Consider the following 22,438-nt stretch of genomic DNA (forward strand, 5'->3'; position numbering starts at 1 on the left):
CTTGTTTTTCTTTTAAATATATAATTGTATTATCTTTTATTTAAAATGATTTTTATTTTTATACAGTTTTTAAAGGTTGTTCTCTCTTAACAGTTATTGCAAAATATTGGCTATATTCCCCATGTTGTATAATACCTTCTAGAGCCTATCTTACAGCCAACAGTTTGTGCCTCCCACTCCCCCAATCTTGTTTTTTGAAAAGACAACTATCAGAGTTCTGGAAAGCTAAAGCAGCAAGAATTTCAAAGACAGAATGTATAAGAGAAGAGAGTGACTCCAAGGAAGAGCTCCAGAAATCTGAAGAATTGAATACCAATCTGTATACGTGTAGAGTAAATCCAGTGAAGTTTTGCATGAATAACATCTGAGACAAGAGCAATTACTCAAAATTATATGATGATTTCAAGAGCTCTCACAGGGCTGGGAATGGTAAAAATTCTCTTTGGACAAATTGGAGAAATCTTTATATAATACATGGGGCATAAAATACAGTCTCCAGAAACATCCAAACTTACAATTAGGACTAAACTAGCCTGAAATGAAGACAACTCCGGTCCTGCCTTAAAAGAGTTTAAAAACAAACTGCAAGAAGCTCAAACTAATCTGCAATACCTTAATTGCCTGCTGATAAAAGTTAAACACTCTTTAAAGTAACATCAAACTATAGCATCCAACAAGATAAAATTCACAATTTCTAGCCTCTACTCTAATATTGCTAATATACAAAGCAACAGATTTACCTACAACTAGGAGAAAAGTCAGAAACAGACCAAGAGAAAAACAGTGCTGATGAAATTAGCAGCAAAGACTTTAAAACTATTATAAATACGCTCCTGAATTTGTAACTGACTGAATTGTGTCACCACTCAAAATCCATATGTTGAAGTCTTAATCCCCAATGTAACTGTACTTAGAGATAGGGCCTATAAGAAGTTAATTAAGATTAAGTGAGGTCATAAGGGTGGGGCCCTGATAAAACAGGATCAGTGGCCTTACAACAAGAGACACCAGTGCTTTCTCTGTCTCTGCCTCTCTATCTTTCTGTTTCTGTTTTTCTCACTCTCTCCTCTACCCATGTGAGGACACAGTGAGAAGATTGCTATCTGCAAGCCAAGAAGAGAGTTCTAACCAGGTACCAAATAGACAAGCATCTTGGACTTGCGAACTTCCAGAACTGTGAGAAATAAATTTCTGTTTAAGCCACCAAATCTGGGGTATTCTGATATGGCATCTTAAGCAGACCAATACACTTCTTCTGCTCAAGAATGTAAAAGAAAACATCATCATGATGAGGAGAAGATAAAGACTCAGAAAAATTTAAGTAAAAAATACAATAACTGAAATGAAAAATAAATGGGTTGACATTGAGAAAATACTACAGAAGTAAGCATCACTGAAGTTGAACACATAGCAATAGATGCTATCAAAAATGAAGTGCAGAGAGAAAAAAAGAATGAGAAAAAGTGAGCAGAGATTCAGTGACCCATGGGACAAAATCAGTGGTCTAACATATTGAATATATATTCAATTTACAAATGGAGTCCCAAAAGAACAGGAAAGAAAAAGCAGATAATATATTTGAAGAAATAATGACCATTGTTTTTCCAAATTTTATGAAAAGTGTGAGTCTACCGATTAAGAAACCCAACAAATCTCAAGCAGAATAAACATAAAGAAATCACACTATGGTATGTAATAATCAGATTTCTGAGAACCAGAGATAAAGAGAAAATACTAAAACAAGCCAGAGGGGAATAAATAATTATACAGAGAAACCAATATTTGAATGATGGTAGACTTCTCATCAAAGAGAGAAGGACAGAATACAATGGACTGACATCCTTAAAAATTTAAGTATTTAATGCCACTGGACCACACATGTTAAAAATATAAATTAAGATGGTAACTTTTATATTATGCTCATTTTACCATAATAAAAAAGAAATATCAAAAAATTCAATCTAGAATCCTATATTCAGCAAAAATATCTTTCAAAACTGAGCATGAAATAATGCTAAAAAAATCTCTGAAATGTTATCAGATATTAACAGATTATCATGCCATATTATAACCAAAAATGTTTAAAGTTCTTCAGATAAAATAAAACTAATGATAGGAATTTGAATTTGACTTAGGACTAATGATCATCAGAATACAAAAATAATTTTTTGATTAAAAAAATCTTTTAAAAAGATAATTAGATGGCTTAAAGTAAAATTAATCATGTTGTTGCTATTGTTCAGTCACTAACTCGTGTCCAACTCTTTGTAAACCCATGGATTGCAGCACACCAGGCTACCCTGTCCTTCACTATCTCAGTTTGCTCAGATTCATGTTTATTGAATTGGTGATGCTATCAAACCATCTCATTCTCTGCCACCCCTTCTCCTTTTGTCTTCAATCTTTCCCAGCATCAGGGTCTTTTCCAATGAGCTGGTTCTCATCAGGACTTTAGTGTTTATAAGATAATGAAGAAATAAATAGATGACAACATAGCATAAAGGAAAAGAGGTGAAAGGGAAGTTAATGATGGTGAGATCTTTATAATGTCAATGAAGAGGTATAGTGCTATCTAAAGGTGGACTGTAAAAAGTCAAAGATGCTTATTGTAAACACAAGAGTAACCACTAAAAACAGCACGCCAGGGAGGCCTGGCGTGCTGTGATTCATGGGGTCGCAACGAGTCGGACACGACTGAGCGACTGAACTGAACTGAACTGAACTGAAGAAATAAAGAATAAAGAATTGGTAGACAAAATAGAAAACAAATATCAAAGTGGTATTTAACTTAAGTAATTAAATGTTTAACAGGTAAAATATTTAATGTTTAATTAAATGTTTAACTTAAATAATTAAATGTTATGGTCAAAGCACTCCAATTAAAATGCAGAGGGAGTTCCATGGTGGTCCAGTGGCTAAGACTCTGTACTCTCAATACAGGGGGCCTAGTTTTGATATCTGGTCAGGAAACTAGATTCCATATGCCACAACTAAGAGTTTATATGCCACAACTAAAGATCCCATGTGCTGGGAGACAAAATATAGATTTGAACTGTGCAGTCCATCTATACACAGATGTTTTTCAATAAACATAATACCTAGATTTTCTTTTTCTAGATTTCTAAATTAACTAAGTGTGGGGGAAATTTTGTGTTCAATTAGAGCTCACAACATTGTGGAATCAAAAGAACAAGGGTTTGAGTCCTAAGTCTATCCAAACTGTTTCATCTTCCTGCCCTTGGTTGCATCGTTTATCAATTCCTTTGTTTTTTTCTTTTTTTAAACTCTACTTATTTATTTATTTTTGGCTGTGCTGAGTTGTGGCAAGCAGGGGCTACTCTCTAGTTGCGGTGCTCGGGATCTAGAGTGGGTGGGCTGAGTAGCTGCGGCTTCCAGGCTCCAGAGCACAGGCTCAGTAATTGTGGAGCACGAGCTTAGTTACTCTGTGGCATGTGAGATCTTCCCAGAGCAGAGATCGAACCTGTGTCTCCTATAGTAGGGTGATTTTTTTTTTTACCATTGAACCACCAGTGAAGCCCAGTTCTTTGTTTGTTTTTTATTTTATTTTATTTTTAACTTTACAATATTGTATTAGTTTTGCCAAATATTGAAATGAATCTGCCACAGGTATACATGTGTTCCCCATCCTGAAACCGCTTCCTTCCTCCCTCCCCATACCATCCCTCTGGGTCGTCCCAGTGCACCAGCCCCAAGCATCCAGTATCGTGCATCAAACCTGGACTGGCAACTCGTTTCATACATGATATTTTACATGTTTCAATGCCATTCTCCCAAATCTTCCCACCCTCTCCCTCTCCAACAGAGTCCATAAGACTGTTCTATACATCAGTGTTTCTTTTGCTGTCTCGTACACAGGGTTATTGTTACCATCTTTCTCAATTCCATATATATGCATTAGTATACTGTATTGGTGTTTTTATTTCTGGCTTACTTCACTCTGTATAATAGGCTCCAGTTTCATCCACCTCATTAGAACTGATTCAAATGTATTCTTTTTAACGGCTGAGTAATACTCCATTGTGTATATGTACCATAGCTTTCTTATCCATTCATCTGCTGATGGACATCTAGGTTGCTTCCATGTCCTGGCTATTATAAACAGTGCTGCGATGAACATTGGGGTACACGTGTCACTTTCCTGCTGGTTTCCTCAGTGCGTATGCCCAGCAGTGGGATTGCTGGATCATAAGGCAGTTCTATTTCCAGTTTTTTAAGGAATCTCCACACTGTTCTCCATAGTGGCTGTTCTAGTTTGCATTTCCACCAATTTTTGAAGCAATGAAAGTAGTACCTGGGCTTCGCCTGTGCTGCCGCCACCTCTGCCGCTGCTTAGGGCCAGGCTCCGCTCCTCCTCCTTCTCCGCCTTCTTTCCTGAGCGCTGCCCTGCCGGCTGCCATGGCAAATGTGGCGGACGCGAAACTGTACTGACATCCTGGGCGTCCCGCCTGGCGCCAGCGAGAACAAGCTGAAGAAGGCATACAGAAAGTTAGCCAAAGAATACCATCCTGATAAAGAATCCAAATGCTGGTGACAAATTCAAAGAAATAAGTTTTGCATATGAAGTACTATCAAATCCTGAGAACCCGAACTATGTGACAGATATGGAGAACAAGGTCTTCGGGAAGGTAGCGGTGGAGGTGGTGGCATGGATGGTATTTCCTCTCACATCTTTGGTGGAGGATTATTTAGCTTCATGGGTAATCAGAGCAGAAGTCGAAATGGCAGAAGAAGAGAAGACATGATGCACCCACTCAAAGTATTTTTAGAAGACCTGTATAATGGCAAGACAACCAAACTACAACTTAGCAAGAATGTACTCTGTAGAGCATGCAGTGGCCAAGGTGGGAAGTCTGCAGCTGTTCAGAAGTGTAGTGCTTGTCAGGGTCGAGGTTTACGCATCATGATCAGACAGCTGGCTCCAGGGATGGTACAGCAGATGCAGTCTGTGTGTTCTGACTCTAATGGAGAAGAAGAGGTAGTTAATGAAAAGGACCGCTGTTAATAATGTGAAGGGAAGAAAGTGATTAAAGAAGTCAAAATTCTTGAAGTCCACGTAGACAAAGGCATGAAACATGGACAGAGAATTACATTTACTGGGGAAGCAGACCAGGCCCCAGGAGTAGAACCAGGAGACATTGTTCTTTTGCTACAAGAAAAAGAGCATGAGGTGTTCCAGAGAGATGGGAATGATTTGCACATGACATATAAGATAGGACTTGTTGAAGCTCTTTGAGGATTTCAGTTCACATTTAAGCACCTTGATGGACGTCAGATTGTGGTGAAATACCCCCCTGGCAAAGTAATTGAACCAGGATGTGTTCATGTAGTTTGAGGTGAAGGAATGCCACAATATCGTAATCCCTTTGAAAAAGGTGATCTTTACATGAAGTTTGATGTGCAGTTTCCTGAAAACAACTGGATCAACCCAGATAAACTTTCTGAATTAGAAGATCTTCTGCCATCTAGACCAGAAGTTCCAAATATTATTGGAGACACTGAGGAGGTAGAGCTTCAAGAATTTGATAGCACTCGGGGCTCAGGAGGCGGCCAGGGGCATGAAGCCTATAATGATAGCTCTGATGAAGAAAGCAGTAGCCATCATGGACCAGGAGTGCAGTGTGCCCATCAGTAAACTGCACACAAATTGCACAGGTGGCTTTTCTTTCCACATTGGCCTGGTTTGTTTTCTGCAATCCAGCTGGAGCGTCTGGTCAACCCAGATGAACTGATGGACATCTGTTGGTCTATGTGTAACTTTTAAAATTGGTATCGTATCTACAGAGTGTATAATTTAAACTAACCACAAAGCTTTCCATCTTCATTTCGACTGTTCTATAGCAGAATAAAGCACTTGAAACAAGACTCCCTTTCACACATGGGTTATAAGTTTCAGTCCTGATATCTGTGCTTGATTTTTATCAGTTTTGTGTAGATTTTATGTTTCATATTTTAAATTCAATTCCCACATTGTAAAGTTTGTGAACAGTTTGTCCTGAAGCTTTGTGTTTGGCTGCACCTGCATAAGCTGCTACAAATAGAATAAAGAATTTCATAGCCTGTGTCTATCATTTAGATGCATGGGAAAATGGGCTTTGCACACAATAGGTTTGGAGCTGACTGGGAACAATGGAAAAAATATCATTAGCTGAGCTGTGGTTGTAAAGTTTTGGGCGGGGTGGGGGGGTATTTCTTTTTTTTTCTTTCTTTCTCACCCACCCCCACCTATTTTTTTGTTTTTGTTTTTGTTTTTTACCATCTTGTGAAAGGTTTCTGGAACTGAATAATAAAAAACAGTTGGTGTAAATTAAAAAAAAAAAAAGTAGTACTTGGATTTTTGACTGCTTGGGGTTAGCTCCCCCAACATCCAAACTGTTCAAGGGTCAACCGTATATGTTTATTAAACCATCATGTTGTACACCTTAAGCATATAATTTTTATTAAAAATCAATCCAGAAAAAGAAGACAGATAATATTAAATATTTGCATATCTAATAACAAAGATTTTTAAATAATTAAATAAAAATGGATAAAACTGAAAGTACAGATAGATTATGAGTATAGTTACAGATTTTAATATTCCTCAGTAATCATATAACAGGTAGACAAACCATCTTAATTGATGTTTATAGAACATAGCACCCAACTAGAGTAGAATAAACATTTTTAAGTGAACATAAAACATTCACCTAGATCATACTCTGGGCCCTAAAATAGGTCTCAATAAATTCAAGAGGCTTGAAATCATATGAAGAATATTCTTTCAATGTAACAGAAACAAACCAGAATTAATAACAGAAAGTTAGCTGGGAAATCCCCAAATATTGGGAAATTAAACCACACAGTTAAAAATACACCATGGGTCAAAAAAGAAATCACAAGGGAAATTAGAAAATATTTTGAACTGAAATAAAAATGAAAACACAACATAAAATTCATGGGATGAGGCTAAAACAATGCTTAGAGGGAAATTTATAGCATTAAATGATTATATGAGTAAAAAGTTCTTAAATCAATTATCTAAACTTCTGCCTTAAGAAGCAAGAGAAATAAAAGTAAATTAAACTTGAAGTAAATTGAAAACAATAAAGATGTAAGGAAACCAAAAAGTTTAAAATGGACAAATAAAGAAAAAGCTATGAAGCCAATAGCTGGTTCTCTGGATACATCAATAAAATTGATAAGCCTGAAGTTTATTCGCCTCGGACTTCCCCAGTGTTAATGGTGAAAGTTCCAGATTTCAGGATCCATTCAGGTTTGAATGAACTGGCACAGTTGGTCACTCTGCGGTACACAGATTGATCAGGAAGTAGAAAAAGAAGGTGCAAATTAACAACATCAAGAATTAGACATATTTAATCTGTGTAATTCTTTTTGGGACACTTACTTGGCCTTTTCAGAATGATCAGCAGCACCCCTGGTCTCTACCCACTAGATTCCAGCAATATCCTAAATTTGTGACAAATGACGACATCTCTAGTCATTCTTACATGTCCCCTGGATGGGCAAAATGACCCTCACTTGAGAACCACTGATCTGATCCACATGGGTGAACTGGTTAGCAACAGCAGTACCAATGTAATTCAATGGGAAAAACACACTGTTGAATAAAGTATGCTGCAACAATCATATCCCTACAGAGAGAAATGAATCTTTCACTATATAAAAAATTGCCTTTAAATGGATTATCTACCTAAACATAAGAGCTAAAATTATGACACTATCTGTAAGAAAACACAAGAGAAAATCTTTGTGACTTTGGGTGAGCCAAAGCTTTTTTGGATCACTTAATAATACATTGAGCATCATCAAAATAAAATGTCTGCTTTTCAAAGAAATTATTAAGAAAATGAAAAACAAGCCATAGTCTGAGAGAAAATACCTGCAAAAAATAACTTGTTTTGCAATACACAAAGAAATTTTTGCTGTTTTTGTTACCACTGAACCACCAGGGAAGCCTATAAAGAAAGTTTACAACTCAATAAAAGAAAAACAAACCAGTGAAATTTAGCAAAAGATTTCAACAATCACCTTACCAAAGTAGATATGTAAATGCCAAATGAAAGCCCATAAAAAGAGTCTCAACATCATTAGTCATCAGAGAAATTAAAACCAAAATGAAGTATAGTTATATAGATACTCATCAAAATGGCTACATTTTTTTTAGATGAAATAAACTAAAAATATCTGACAGTACCAAGTGTTGACAGGTTTGTAGAGCAGCTGGAACTCTCATAAAATGCTGATAGGTATTCAAAATGGTACAGCCTCTTTGGGAAACATTTGACAGTTTCCTATGACATTAAATACCACTTACCATATAACCCAGCAGTTCTAGTCCTGGCTATCTTCACAAGAGAAATGAAAACATGCTCACACAATGGCTTACAGGCAAATATTTATGACAGCATTATCATAACTGCCAAAAGGTGGAAACAGCCTAAAAGTCCACCACTGGTGAGTGAATAAACAGACTGTGTAGATCCATACAACGGAGTACCACTCAGCAATAGAAGGAAACAAACTGCTGATACCTAGAGTGGCATAGACAAATCTCAGAAACATTTTGTTGAACATAAAAGTCGGACACAACAGAGACTCCATCTGACGTAGTCTTCTACCTGCATTCTAGACTTACATGGATTCTAGATTTCTGTCATTAAGGGGGCAGAAATCAGGTAAACGTTTCTAGATGCTAACAGTGGAGGAGGGAGTTGATTGCAAAGGGGTATAGGGGAACTTCGGGGGACAATGGAACTGCTGAGGACGATGCGACTGTCAGCCACTAGGCAGCAACACACGGTGACAAGAGGAATGAAGGTCCTTGTGCTGAGAGGGGCAGACAGGTGGCCACTCTACATAGTGGCAGCAGCAGCAGCAGCCGCAACAGCTCTTCAGTGAGGGCTTACACTAGGCCTGGCAGTGTGATAAGCCCTTTAGATGCACTATCCCATTCAATCTTCAAAATAAACATCTGGGGTAAATTCTACAGCTTCCCATTTTTACACATGAGGGAACTGAGCCCTGGAGAGTTTGTGACATGTCCAAAGTCACTCCACTGGTCAGCAGGTATGACTGATCCCCAAATATGAGCTGTAAATCATGGACTTGTCTTGCCTCCTGCATGGAGTGCTGTTTTAACTCTTCTCTGTGACTGTGTTGCACAATGATATAATACCTATATTTTTCATCCCAACATGACCTTTTGCAATATAAGCCTGTGTGGTTATGCCACACGAATGATTAAAGCATTTCAGCCTAAATCGAGAGTCCCCGAATTAACCCTTTCTTGGCCAATAAGGAAGAAACACTTGGGAGTCTTTCTGTGTGTTGCAGGCTGTATTTTCTGCAAGCAGTTGCTAAGATAGAATTTGGGGTGATATCTAGAAAAGAAAGGGTAAGAAAGCAGTATTGGGTGAAGGGACCAGTCAAACCATAGTGTCGACCCAACAAAATCCTGGCAAACCCAGTGGGGCTCCCTGGGGTGACTGTTGCCCAGCAGAGTGGCCCACATTGAGCCAGAATGGCTATGCTTTTTGTATCCCTGCCTCATTCAGTCACTGATTTAGGGTTGTCCCTAGAAGGATGTGACCTTGGGCAAGGCTACTGTCTACAGCAGAGGCAGTCCTGAGATGCTGACTGCTCAAGTTTGCCTCTATCCTGCATCTGGTGAGCATCCTTGGGTTTGCACCTGGGCATGTACCGCTGAGTCCATGGTCTTTTAAAACAAAAAACCTGTGGCTAATTCATGTCAATGTATGGCAAAAACCACCACAATATTATAAACTAATTAGCCTTCAATTAAAATAAATTACTTTTTAAAATCGTTTAACATAATGTTGATTTTTGCTTGTAATTAAGTGTTTCTTTTATCAGTATCATTCATTTATTCATTTAAAGTGGAGCAACATATATACACTGCCATATGTAAAATAGATAGCTAGTGGGAGCCTGCTGTGTAGTATAGGGAGCTCAGCTTGGTGCTCTGGGATGACTTAGATGGGTGGGATGGGGGAGGATGGAAGGAGGTCCAAGAGGAAGAGGATATATGCATACATATAACTGATTCACATTGTTGTACAGCAAAAACCAACACAACATTGTAAAACAGTTACACTCCAATAAAAATGTAAAATGTATGGTCACGCCTATGTACCAGGCACTCTCTTGATTATTGAAGATACGAAAACATACACAATATGCTAAGAATAAATAAATAATGGAAAAGACAAGCTTCTTATCCTTCAGGAGCCTAAAATTTACCACATGAGGACAGCAGGGAATCAAGTAACAGTAGAACAGTGTGCTGCCTGCTTTATGGAGAAAAGGTGGAGGTTTTCAATATCTGAGCTGGGCCCTGAAGATGAACAACTGGAGCTGAATGGTCAGGGATGGAAAGACATCCTTGGTGAAACTGGGAACAGAAGTGAAGTCAGAAGTGGGAGCAGTCCAGTTGTTGCAGGAAGGGGAATCCCTTCCAGGGCCCAAAACTGGGCTCTTGTCTAACACTAGGAAATGAATTGTCTGAGAAGACACATGTACTGACAAAGCAAGAGATTTTATCGGGAAAGGGCACCCGGGTGGAGAGCAGTAGGGTAAGGGAACCCAGGAGAACTGTTCTGCTGCATGGCTCACAGTCTCGGGTTTTATGGTGATGGGATTAGTTTCCGGGTGGTCTTTGACCAATCATTCTAATTCAGAGTCTTTCCTGGTGGCGCACACATCGCTCAGGCAAGATGGATGCTAGCGAAAGAGATTCTGGGAAGTGGACAGACAAGTGGTGTCTCCTTTCGACCTTTCCCGAACTCTTCCGGTTGGTGGTGGCTTATTAGTTCCGTGTTCCTTATCAGGATCTCCTGTCATAAAATAACTCAAGCAAATGGTTACTATGGTGCCTGGCCAGGGTGGGCGGTTTCAATCAGTGTACTTCCCCTAATACAGTGAGGACTGTATAGAATAGGATTGGCAGGCTGAGGGGAAGGGTGCCCAGAAAGCTGGTTGGGATGAACTGTGAGCTTCTTTGAACACCATGCCAAGAAGGCTGGAGGAATCATACGAAAGCCCAGGACCCACCAAGGCAAATCCACTCTTCTGACTGGACAACTCAGTGTGTCTCTTTCCAGATGCATGGGGGTTCTTCTTTCGTCTTTGATTTGAGCCTTGTCTCCACATAGGTTTCAGGATTATCGATTTGCTTTCAAGCTCATTGTGGGCTTCCCTAATAGCTCAGCTGGTAAAAAATCCACCTGCAATGTAGGAGACCCTGGTTCAATTCCTGGGTTGGGAAGATCCTCCAGAGAAGGGGTAGGCTATCCACTTAGGTATTCTTGGGCTTCCCTGGTGGCTCAGCTGGTAAAGAATCTGCCCACAATGCAGGAAACCTGAGTTCAGTCCCTGGGTTGGGAAGATCCCCTGGAGAAGGGAAAGGCTACCTACCAACTCCAGTATTCTGACCTGGAGTATTTTCCCAAGTGTATTCTCCATGGTCTCAAAGAGTCATGTCTCAAAGACTCAGACACGACTGATGACTTTCACTTTTAACCTCATTGTATTCTTATTCGCCCATGTTATTTCTGACCATAGCTTCTAAAATCATGTTCTCCTATTCCTTTAGTCAAGCAAGTTGGGGAGATCAGGACATATTAGTAATAGCGAGACCTTGAACTGATGTCAGTACCACAACGGAAACACCATTCCCCTGTGGACAGCAAGTGCGCACACCCACACCTCGGGCACCTCTGCTGTTGAAAGAAAAATAAAAGGAAAGCATTGTTGTTTAGTGTTTTATGTCTTTGGTTTCTCTTGAAGTTTCTGCTCCATCTTTGTGGCCACTTTCAATAGGACTAGATCCAGATACTTTATTTTCACACGATCCCTTAGAATTCAAAGAGAAATGTAACAGATTCACTTAATTGCTTGAAAACCCACCTCTGAATCACAAAGCTGATTTACATATAAAACAGGAATTAGCAAATGTTTTCTAAGCCAGTAAATGTTTTAAAGACATTCTGATGAGTCAGTGTTTAACCTTTTCTTACATAAATAGGACAAAAGATCTTTGTCATGTTTTCTCTTAAGTAAATATATTTTAAAACTGTGCCTCCATGGTGTTTCAATTTTCTTTTCAGTTGTCACTATGATGGGACAAGGCAGCTGGAATGAAGGATAACACATTACACTCCTACTCTGAATTTCCTGCCTTTTGTTTTCTTGGATCATAGCCTTAATGTTGTTTAAATAGTGCTGTGTATATTTAATTTCCTTTTTCTCTCCACAAAAACCAAACAATTTTTTAAAAAATCACCCCATCTTTCACGGTGGGTTATAAAAGTGTTCTTGAGCTAAAATTGAACTGGTCTCTTATTTAAACATATAAATATATACTTAGGTACTTTAATCCACTGTAATTTATTTTATTGATTGAGTGCTTGGGTAGAAATGTATTTGTACACATTTTATCCATGTCATGTGCTTTGCATTTAAAGATAACACTGCTGATAGTGACTGCTAATTGGGCAAAGAACATGTATCTTCCAAGGTACATGTACACAAAGTCTGTTCTTTGCTGTTCTGCAGACTATGTTATTTGTGACTCTCCCTCTTCAACTCAAATCCTCCCCAAAGAGTGAAAGATACATGGAGTTAGAAGGATATTTAGATATTATTTAGCCCAACTACCCAAATGAAGCAGGTACCCACTATGCTCTGGCCTCATAACTTTCAGAGAGAAGACATTCAGCTGTATAGAAAGGTAGCCCATTTCATTGTCATTCATTTCTAAGTATTAAAAAATTATTCCTAAGTCAAAATTTTATTTCCTCTAACTTCCTGTTATTTATAGTGCCCTTTCAGTTCAGTTCAGTCACTCAGTCATGTCAGATTCTTTGCGACCCATGAACTGCAGCACGCCAGGCCTCCCTGTCCATCACCAACTCCTGGAATTTACCCAAACTCATGTCCATTGAGTCAGTGATGCCATCCAACCATATCATCCTCTGTCGTGACCTTTTCCTCCTTCCCTCAATCTTTCCCAGCATCAGAGTCTTTTCAAATGAGTCAGTTCTTCGCATCAGGTGGCCAAAGTATTGGAGTTTCAGCTTCAACATCAGTCCTTCCAATGAACACCCAGGACTGATCTCCTTTAGGATGGACTGGTTGGATTACCTTGCAGTCCAAGGGTCTCAAGAGTCTTCTGCAACACCACAGTTCAAAAGCATCAATTCTTCAGTGCTCAGCTTTCTTCACAGACCAACTCTCACATCCATACATGACCACTGGAAAAACCATAGCCTTGACTAGACAGACCTTTGTTGACAAAGTAATTTCTCTGCTTTTGAATATGCTTTCTAGGTTGGTCATAACTTGCCTTCCAAGAAGCAAGCGTCTTTTAATTTCATGGCTGCAATCACCATCTGCAGTGATTTTGGAGCCAAAAAAAAAAAAAAAAGTCAGCCACTGTTTCCACTGTTTCCCCATCTATTTCCCATGAAGTGATGGTACTGGATGCCATGATCTTAATTTTCTGAATGTTGAGCTTTAAGCCACTTTTTCGCCCTCCTCTTTCAGTTTCATCAAGAGGCTCTTTAGTGCCCTTTAGACCCAAACAAAATATGTACAGGGAAGTTTTCAGAAGACGATTCTTACATCGCCTCTTTTCTTCAGATGAAAATTTCTCATTTCCTTCAACAGTTTCCTACTATCTTAACGACTGACTCTCAACACTTATCAATTTGTCAGCTTTTTTCTTTTGAATAGTTCTCTTTTTAAATGAAGTAGGGTTGATTTACATTATTATGTTAGTACCTGAATATATATATATATTAATGATTCAATATTTTATACATCAGGAAAACTAGACAGCTACATGTAAAATCATGAACTTAGTATATTTCCTCACATCATATACAAAAATAAACTCAAAATGGGCTAAAGACATAAATGTAAGACCTGAAACCATAAAACTCCTAGAGAAGAACATGGGCAGAATGCTCTTTGACATAAATCATAGCAATATATTGTGTTGCCTCTGAAGGCAAAGGAAACAAAAGCAAATATAATCAAACCAGAGCTAATTAAACTTAAAAGCTTTTGTACAGCAAAGGAAACCATCAACAAAATAAAAAGGCAACCTACTGAATGGGAAAAATTATTTGCAAATGATATGACTGATAAGAGGTTAATATCCAACGTATATGAACAGCTCATACAACTCAACATCAATAAAACAAATAACCCATTTAAAAAATGAACAGAAGAATTGAATAGACATTTTCCCAAAGAAGACAAATGGCCAATAGGCACATGAAAAGATATGCAACATCACTAATTATTAGATAAATGCAGATCAAAGCTACAATGAGATATTATATCACCTCACAACTGTCAGAATGGCTATCAATAGAATTTTACAAACAGGGCTCTCCTGGTGGCTCAGTGGTAAAGAATCTGCCTCCAATGCAGGAGGCACAGGCTCAGTCCCTGATTCAGGAAGACCCCACATGCCTTGGAGAAACCAAGGCCATGGGCTCACAGCTACTGAGGCCAGGAGCCTGAGCTACTGAGCCCACAGTGGCGTTACTGAAGCCAGCATGCCCTAGAGCCTGTGCTTCACAAGAGAAGCCACTGCAGTGAGAAGCCCAAGCACCACAGCTAGAGAGTCGATCCCACTCACGGCACATAGAGAAAAAGTCCGCACAGCAACAAAGACCCAGCACAGCCAAAAATGAATAAATACAGAAAACTATTTTTAAAAAGTCTACAGATAATACATGCAAGCTTATGCAGAAAAGAGAATTCTTGTACACTGTTGGTGGGAATGTACATGGGTGCAGCCACTATGGAAAACAGCATGGAAGTGCCTCAAAAAACTAAAAAGAGAACTACCATATGATCCAGCAATTCCACTCCAGGGTATCTATCTGGAAAAAAAAAAAAATGGAAACACTGCTTTGAAAAGATACAAGCACCCCAGTGTTCATAGCAGCATTATTTATCATAGGCAAGATATAGAAGGAACCTAGGTGTTCACCAACAGACAAACGGATAAAGAAAATGTGGTACATACGTATACATAATAGAATATTATTCAGCCATAAAAAGAATTCAGTTCTGCCATTTGCAACAGCATAGGTAGACCTAGAGAATATTCGGTCTAGAGAATGAAATAAGTAAGATGAGAAAGACAAATACTGTATGTTGTCATTTATATGTTAAAACCCCTCATGTGGCTTGAGGAGTGATATGGACAGATAGAGAGGGATCTACATGTCTTCCATTCTTCTTCCTTCCTGTAATATGGCCTTACTATTGACTTGCCAATTCTTGCCTTATACTTCAAAGTTTTTTTTTTCCATAAAAATTAAGTCATATCTATTTATAGATTTAGTATTTTGTTCATTTGACTTTTGGAACTGAAATATAGGATTTTGCATTTAAATCTTATCTTTTTTTTTTTTTTCTTTTCTTTTCATTATACTGGAGGCTTTTCTGTTTTGTTTCGTTTTATTTTTGCTAATTCTGTCAACAAACATAGTTTTCTCTTCAAGCTTATTTTCGGTGTAAAACCTACCAAATGTATAATCTATATCTTTATTTAAGCTTTTGATGAAAACATAGTATAGGTCTCAATATGGAACACCTTGCTGCTACTGCTAAGTCGCTTCAGTCGTGACTGACTTTGTGCGACCCCATAGACGGCAGCCCACCAGGCTCCCCCGTCCCTGGGATTCTCAGGCAAGAACACTGGAGTGGGTTGTCATTTCCTTCTCCAATGCATGAAAGTGAAAAGTGAAAGTGAAGTCGCTCAGTCGTGTCCGACTCCCAGTGACCCCATGGACTGCGGCCCACCAGGCTCCTCCGTCCATGGGATTTTCCAGGCAACAGTGCTGGAGTGGGGTGCCATTGCCTTCTCCAATGGAACACCTTGACAAGCCATTAAAAACTCTTTCCCCTTCCCAAGTTTGTATCAGTTCATTAATTAACACCCTGATCCTTCAACCAGCTATCACTGGTCTAATTTCTGCTTTGTTCAAAAAATATGAGAAACTTGTTAAATGCCTTACTCAAACTATCCTATGTCTAAATAGCACTCTCTTGACATACAATTTAATAACCCAATCAAGAGTGGATTAGATGCCCTTCTATGGCTTCAACAGCAAACTATACTTACTAGTGCAGCCTGGAAGGTACAGTAAGTTCCCTACATATGAGCAAGTTCCATTCCAAGCATGGAATCCAATTTGTAAATCCAATTTGTTCTTAAGCCCAACAAAGTTAGACTAGGTACCCAACTAACACAATTGGTTATATAGTACTGTACCACAATAGGTTTATAATACTTTTCACACAAATAATACATTAAAAAACACAAAAAAATAAAGGAAACATTTTTAATCTTACAGTACAGTACCTTGAAAAGCACGGTAGTACCAGCTACATCATCACTGCTTTTATGCTCACTTCTGGACATCCTCGGCTTGAGATAAAGACATTGTACTACTGTTCTCTATATAGTACTGTATGATAAAGTACACAAAAGCATAACCACTGGTAGAGGACACACGCAAGTGACAATGTAAGCCAGATACATGAACCAACTCACGTGACTAGACACACAAACATGTTCACATCTTTGAAAGTCCACAGCTTGAAGGTTCATACTATAATGGGGTATAAAATAGATACTGGTTAAATTAGTGAATAAATGAAGAGTGGCATAATGGAATACAACAGAAGAATCAGTTTCCTCGTGTGTGTGTGTGCTTAGTCGCTTCAGTCGTGTCAGACTCTTTGCACCCCTATGCACTGTAGCCTGCCAGGCTCCTCTGTCTGTGGGATTCTCCAGGCAAGAATACTGGAGAGGGTTGCCATGCCCTCCTCCAGGGGATCTTCCCGACTCAGGGGGTCAAACCTGAGTCTCTCATGTCTCCTGCATAGGCAGCCAGGAGACTAGTGCCACCTGGGAAGCCCCCTGTTCCTCACCAGTCTGACCTATTCTTGATGACAAGGGATGTATGGAACCTACCTTTGCCCAGTAGGTGGCTAATAAATGTGGAAACCATTTCCTAGTGTGGGAAGAAAGGAAGACCATGGTGTGAATAGCAACTGGTTGGTGAGGGGCTGCAAATGATAAGCTCCATATTTTCTGTGACACAGGCAATGATGATAACTTCTGCTGCTGCTGCTAAGTCGCTTCAGTCATGAGAGGGTTAAATAAGGAGCTTGAGTGGAGTAGTTGAGGGGATATCCAGAGGAAGCATACCAGGATCAGTTTGAAGGTGATTGGTGGATGCAAGACAGGAGCTATTATTCAGTTTTCAACGTGTATTCATCAAGTACCTACGTGCCAGGTACTACCATTCGAGGATAGAGCAAAAAACACACCAGATATTTTCCCACTTTACCAAAGCTAACATTTTAGTGGGAGAGACAATTAAGTCAACCAATATGCACCACGTTGATAGGTTAAGTGTTATGAATGAAGTTAGCAGGGTGATAATACTATATACAGACTAGGAGACAGAAGAGAAGACTATTTGGATAAGAGTGGTCAGGAAACCATCACTTAAGTAATATTTGATGTTATGTGGCAACCTGGATGGGAAGGGAGTTTGGGGGTGAATGGATACATGTATATGTATAGCTGAGTCCCTTTGCTGTTCACCTGAAACAATCACAACATTGTTAATGGGCAATAAAACGTTTTTTAAAAAGTAACATTCAAGTTAAATCCTGGAGCTGGGGAAGGGCGGTGGTGTTCTGATAAATTGGCTCCCAAAAAAAGAAGAAAAAGAGGAAAGAAAGCTCTAACAACAACAAAAAACCCTCTGATTTGTTGTTCTGCTGTTTTTCATAGTGTAAATACACCACCACCAGTTTCCAGATACCAACCTGACATCACTAAATGCAGAGCAGGGAAGAAAGGTACACTTTCGACTCTGGCAACCCTGTAGAAGCCCTTTCCAGCACACCACCAGAAGAATGTTCCAATGAAAGAAGAGCATTTGAAAAAGGAACTTCAGCAGGAAGGAGTTCAGGGTGACTAGGGACAGGAAGTGGGGAGGGAGAGGAGTGTGGAAAGCCAGAGGTTGGCAAATGCCAGCTTTCCCATGTAAGGAGTTGGATCTCATTCTAAAGGAAATGGAACAAGATCTGATTTACATTTTAAAAGGACTGTTTGCATTGTTATGTGGAGAATGAGTTAGAATAGGAACAAAAATAGAAGCAGGTAGCCAGTTAAGAGTTATTGAAGTTGTCCAAGCAAGAATTCGGATGAGGACAGTGGAAATAAAACAAGCAGATATATTTGGGACGTATTTTGGAAAGAGAAGGTAGTAGAACTTACTGGTAGATTAGATGTGACAGTTCAGAGAAGGGAACATTCAAAATAATTCCTAGGTAATCTTGACCAACTGGGAGGTTTCTATTGCCACTTATTGAGCTGCAGAAGAATGGAGGAAAAAATGGATTTCAGTTCAGGAAATTAATTTGAGATACAGAATAGGTATCCAGATGAAAATGTCAAGTAAGCATTTGGACATAGAGATCTGGAACTAAGGAGAAAGACTGGGGATGGAGATATAAATTTGCCTGTCACCTGCATCAGATAGCAGTTGAACCATGTGACTGGTGGGGATTACATAGACAGAGTATATTAACAGAGAAAAGATCAACCCCTGAGAAACTTAACCAACTAGTGGCCAGCTAGAAAAAGAGAATTCAGCAAAGGAGATCAGACGAAGTGATCAAGAGAGAAATAGGTCATTATGCTGTCAGAGCAGTCTGGAGGAGAAAGTATTTCAAGGAGGAAGTAGTCAACTCTGTTGAAGTCTGTTGAAAGTTCATGCATCATGAAGACAGTGACGTGCCCACAGGATGAAGCAACATGGAGGTCCTGGGTGGCCTTGATGAGAGATATTTCAGGGTCAGATGATGCAGAGTGAATCAGGGCAACACCACCAACTCTGACATGGCAAAGCAGAATTTGGCTCAGTCTGCCCCATCCCAGAGTTAGTCACTCCTCTGAACAAGTTGGTACAGCTGTGTGGAGAAGAAAGCAAGAGGCTGACAATCAGTCTCAGTATTACCCACTAAATAGCTGCATGATTCCAATAAGCCAAGTAACCTCTCTAGACCCTCATGTTCTCATCAGTAAAATTAGATGCTCTGAAATTCTACTTATCATTTGCTCATTCAGCAAATATGTATAAAGCAATGATTCTATGCCAGTCCTGAATAAGAAAAGACCAGTTCCTGCCCTTGAACAACTGTCTCTAATTTACTGACTTGTACTTTATACAATTCCTGTGTCTGTTATGTGGCTTACCTCCCCTACAAGATGGTAGGGTCCTTGAGGCTGTATTTTTCTCAACTTGGTGTCCTCCACAGGGCCTAATACAATGCTTGGCACATACTGTGCGCTTAATGTCAAGGTCATTAATATGTTATACTCTTAAAAAGAATATTTATGATTTTCCAATTCATGGACAAATCCTTGCCATTTATTAGTTGGCCAAATTACTTAATCTCTCTGGGCGCTGATTTCTTTAACTGTAAAATGGGATAATAACAGTATCTATATCATAATAGACTATAAAAATGTGATATGTGTTCATGGTGGAAAGTTCAGAAAAATCAGAATTTATTAAAAGGTGAACTAAATTACTCATGACTTCACAACTAGACGTAACTAATGCAGGTATCTTGATGTATGCCTTCACACTCTTCTCTTGGCATGGTGCAAAGATTATATCCTGAACTCAAGTGGCTCAAAGAGCCATTACGCATGATGGTGCTTGTATTGGAAATATTGTGTACAGCTCTTTTATTAAATTAATAAAATTAATTAATTAACTAAACTTTTTTTTCCCCTTCATGCAAAATAGAGTGAAATTACTTTCACTGTTTCCCAAAATGTATATATTAAAAGCTACCAGTTATTGAGTCTTTGCAGTTTGAATGTTAACCATTTTGTATGCATTATCCTACTGACTTTTACTGAGGAGGAAAATGAGAGTCAGAGAACATGGCATTACTATTGTTCACCAGTATCCAATTCTACTCTCTTTCTGGACACATGTGAGTAGCTATTCTCTGCCGTACCGATATTAGTTGTGGCCATATCTACTTTGGTCAGTGACGCACCAACAGCAGTGATGTGAGTTACTGCTGGATAGGAACACTTCATTCCTGATGCTTAACTCACCACCAGTCTTTCCTCTGTCATGGTCATCGTGGAAACCAGCGTGGATGTGGAGAGTAAATGTTGAGCCATCCTAAGCAGAACAGCTGTGCCAGAGAGTTGCCAGACCTGTGTCAGTCTTTGCTTGAGCAAGAATTAAAGCTTTCTTGTTTGAAGCCATTGAAATGCTGAGATTGTTTGTTACCACAGCATAGCTTGGCCAATCCTGACTAAGGCAGAGAGCTTAAAAAACTCCCCAAGGTCTCAGGGCTTGTAAGTAGAACGGCCAGGATTTGAGCTCAGATCTGTATGAAGCCCATGTTCAATAGTTTATCTAAGAATAGTTAGGCAAAGATTTTGTGAGAAGTAGAGAGTGAGCAGCAGAGAGCGAAGCTGCTATAACAGTTACTGCCATCAGCTTTCCTGTTTCACCTTGAATATGGTCATGATAGTGTCATCTTTGAAGTTGTATGGCATTTCTCCAGATCTGCACATGTTTGGAAACAAGCAAGCAAAACAGAATAACCTTACCAGTTATGGTAAGATGTGTGTTTTCAACATCATGAGAGGATCAGGAAAAGTCATGTTAAATTTGTGAAGCAAAGAGAGTTGGTGAAGCAAAGTTTGAAGACAGAAAACATCTAAATTAAATCGTATTCATTAAAATCCTTTACCCAGCAAGCAGTTTCAACGATACACCCTTCAATGGAACCTCTGGGAAGCCAATCTAAGCCTCTTTGGGATGCAAAGATGATAAAATTGATAAGTAGAGCGATTAATAAATGTTTTAAAGACAGAAATTGCTGAGTACTCAGCCAAGTTGAGTGGGAAAAAGAGGGTGAAACAAGAAGGATACAAAAGCACTCATACTTTTCAGACCATACAAATTGTTAAAATGGTATAAAGCCCTATATGTTATGAAGAACTAAGATAGGGACTCCCGAACTTGCGGAGAGCGTCCTGCGCTAACTGCCAGAATCTGATTGCTGGGGCTTCCTAAAACTGTGGCAAAAACCACATGGTTAGCTTTTGTCAATTTCATCCTTCATAGTGGAAGACATTAAATTTGAATATGGCTCCTAATTTATTCAAAGAAAATAAAGATAGTATCTTCTTAGTGTCTCTAACCCATCAGCACAATCCAACCAAAGTAGCCAATTCTTAAAGTCAGAACATTAATAAAAAGGAAAAGCAATCTCTTTCTTGGGTCAGTAGACAAAGAAGAAAATAGCTCCAACTGCCTATTTTCTTACTCTTCCAGCGCTGATCCCAAGACAGGATGTTATCATGGTCCTTAGGGATGGGTGACAAATGAGGTGCTAATGGATCCTTTGGACTGAAATTCAGATGCATGTGGGTCTTTGCCAAAGCTCTTGTCCAGGGAGAACCAAAGGAATGGGATTGGGTCTTGGTGTATCATTTAAACAGAATGAATGTAGCATCAACTGCAGTAACCTGGGCTGAGACCAGGTTCTGGCATCTTCTAGGGCTCCTCATCAGCTCCTTTGATGAGAAACAGGCTTACTTTTCATGAGGCTGTGTCCACCGTGGCTATTACATCAGAATCTGAGGTTTCATCAGTGCTGGCTTGATTGCCTTATCTAATATGAGATATTTATATTTAAGATTCACCATTAAAGCATTTGTATGGTCAAGTTGTACAGAGCATTATAAAGCTGTCTGCAATTCTTGGCATCCTAAACTAGCACATACTCAAATATGTGCCTAACATACTCAAATAAACCTAACATATTCAAAATAATGCTCACTCCACCTTTTCTCAATGGAACATAATCACAATGTTTCATAAGAAATTCCTCACCAAAAAAAAAAAAAAAGAAATTCCTCACAGTGAAAAGGTGTTTTTGCCATCTTGATGGAGTCTCCTTCTGTGCAAGTAAAAATATTTCACTCCTTCACCAGCCCTTCATGTGTGCGTGTGTGCTAAGTCGCTTCCATGTGTCCGACTCTTTGAGGCCCCACGGAGGGGAGGCTGACCTTAGGTAACGGGCACCCCTCCTCCAGTATAACAAGACAAGGAGAAGCAAATGGGTCCCTGGTTAGGCAGGTAACTCACCACTGTTCTGTCTGCAATCTGAATGGGGCCACCATTGCACACTTTCAGCCTCTTTCACTTCCACTGGGACAAATTCTCTGCCATCCAGGCTGCTGCCAAGCCCTGCGTGAAAAAACTACCAAAAAGTGTGTCCTTACCCAGAGAGTCAGCATTCCTAGTTAGGC

At 39.3% G+C, this 22,438-nt stretch overlaps 1 pseudogene; it reads right to left on the reverse strand.

The window, feature by feature from the left end:
• Window positions 1-22,438, reverse strand: part of LOC102406482 — a 91,832-nt pseudogene that overhangs the window by 33,371 nt on the left and 36,023 nt on the right.

This window comes from Bubalus bubalis, chromosome 6 (assembly GCF_019923935.1).
Source record: "Bubalus bubalis isolate 160015118507 breed Murrah chromosome 6, NDDB_SH_1, whole genome shotgun sequence".
In the NCBI taxonomy this organism is placed as follows: Eukaryota; Metazoa; Chordata; class Mammalia; order Artiodactyla; family Bovidae; genus Bubalus; species Bubalus bubalis.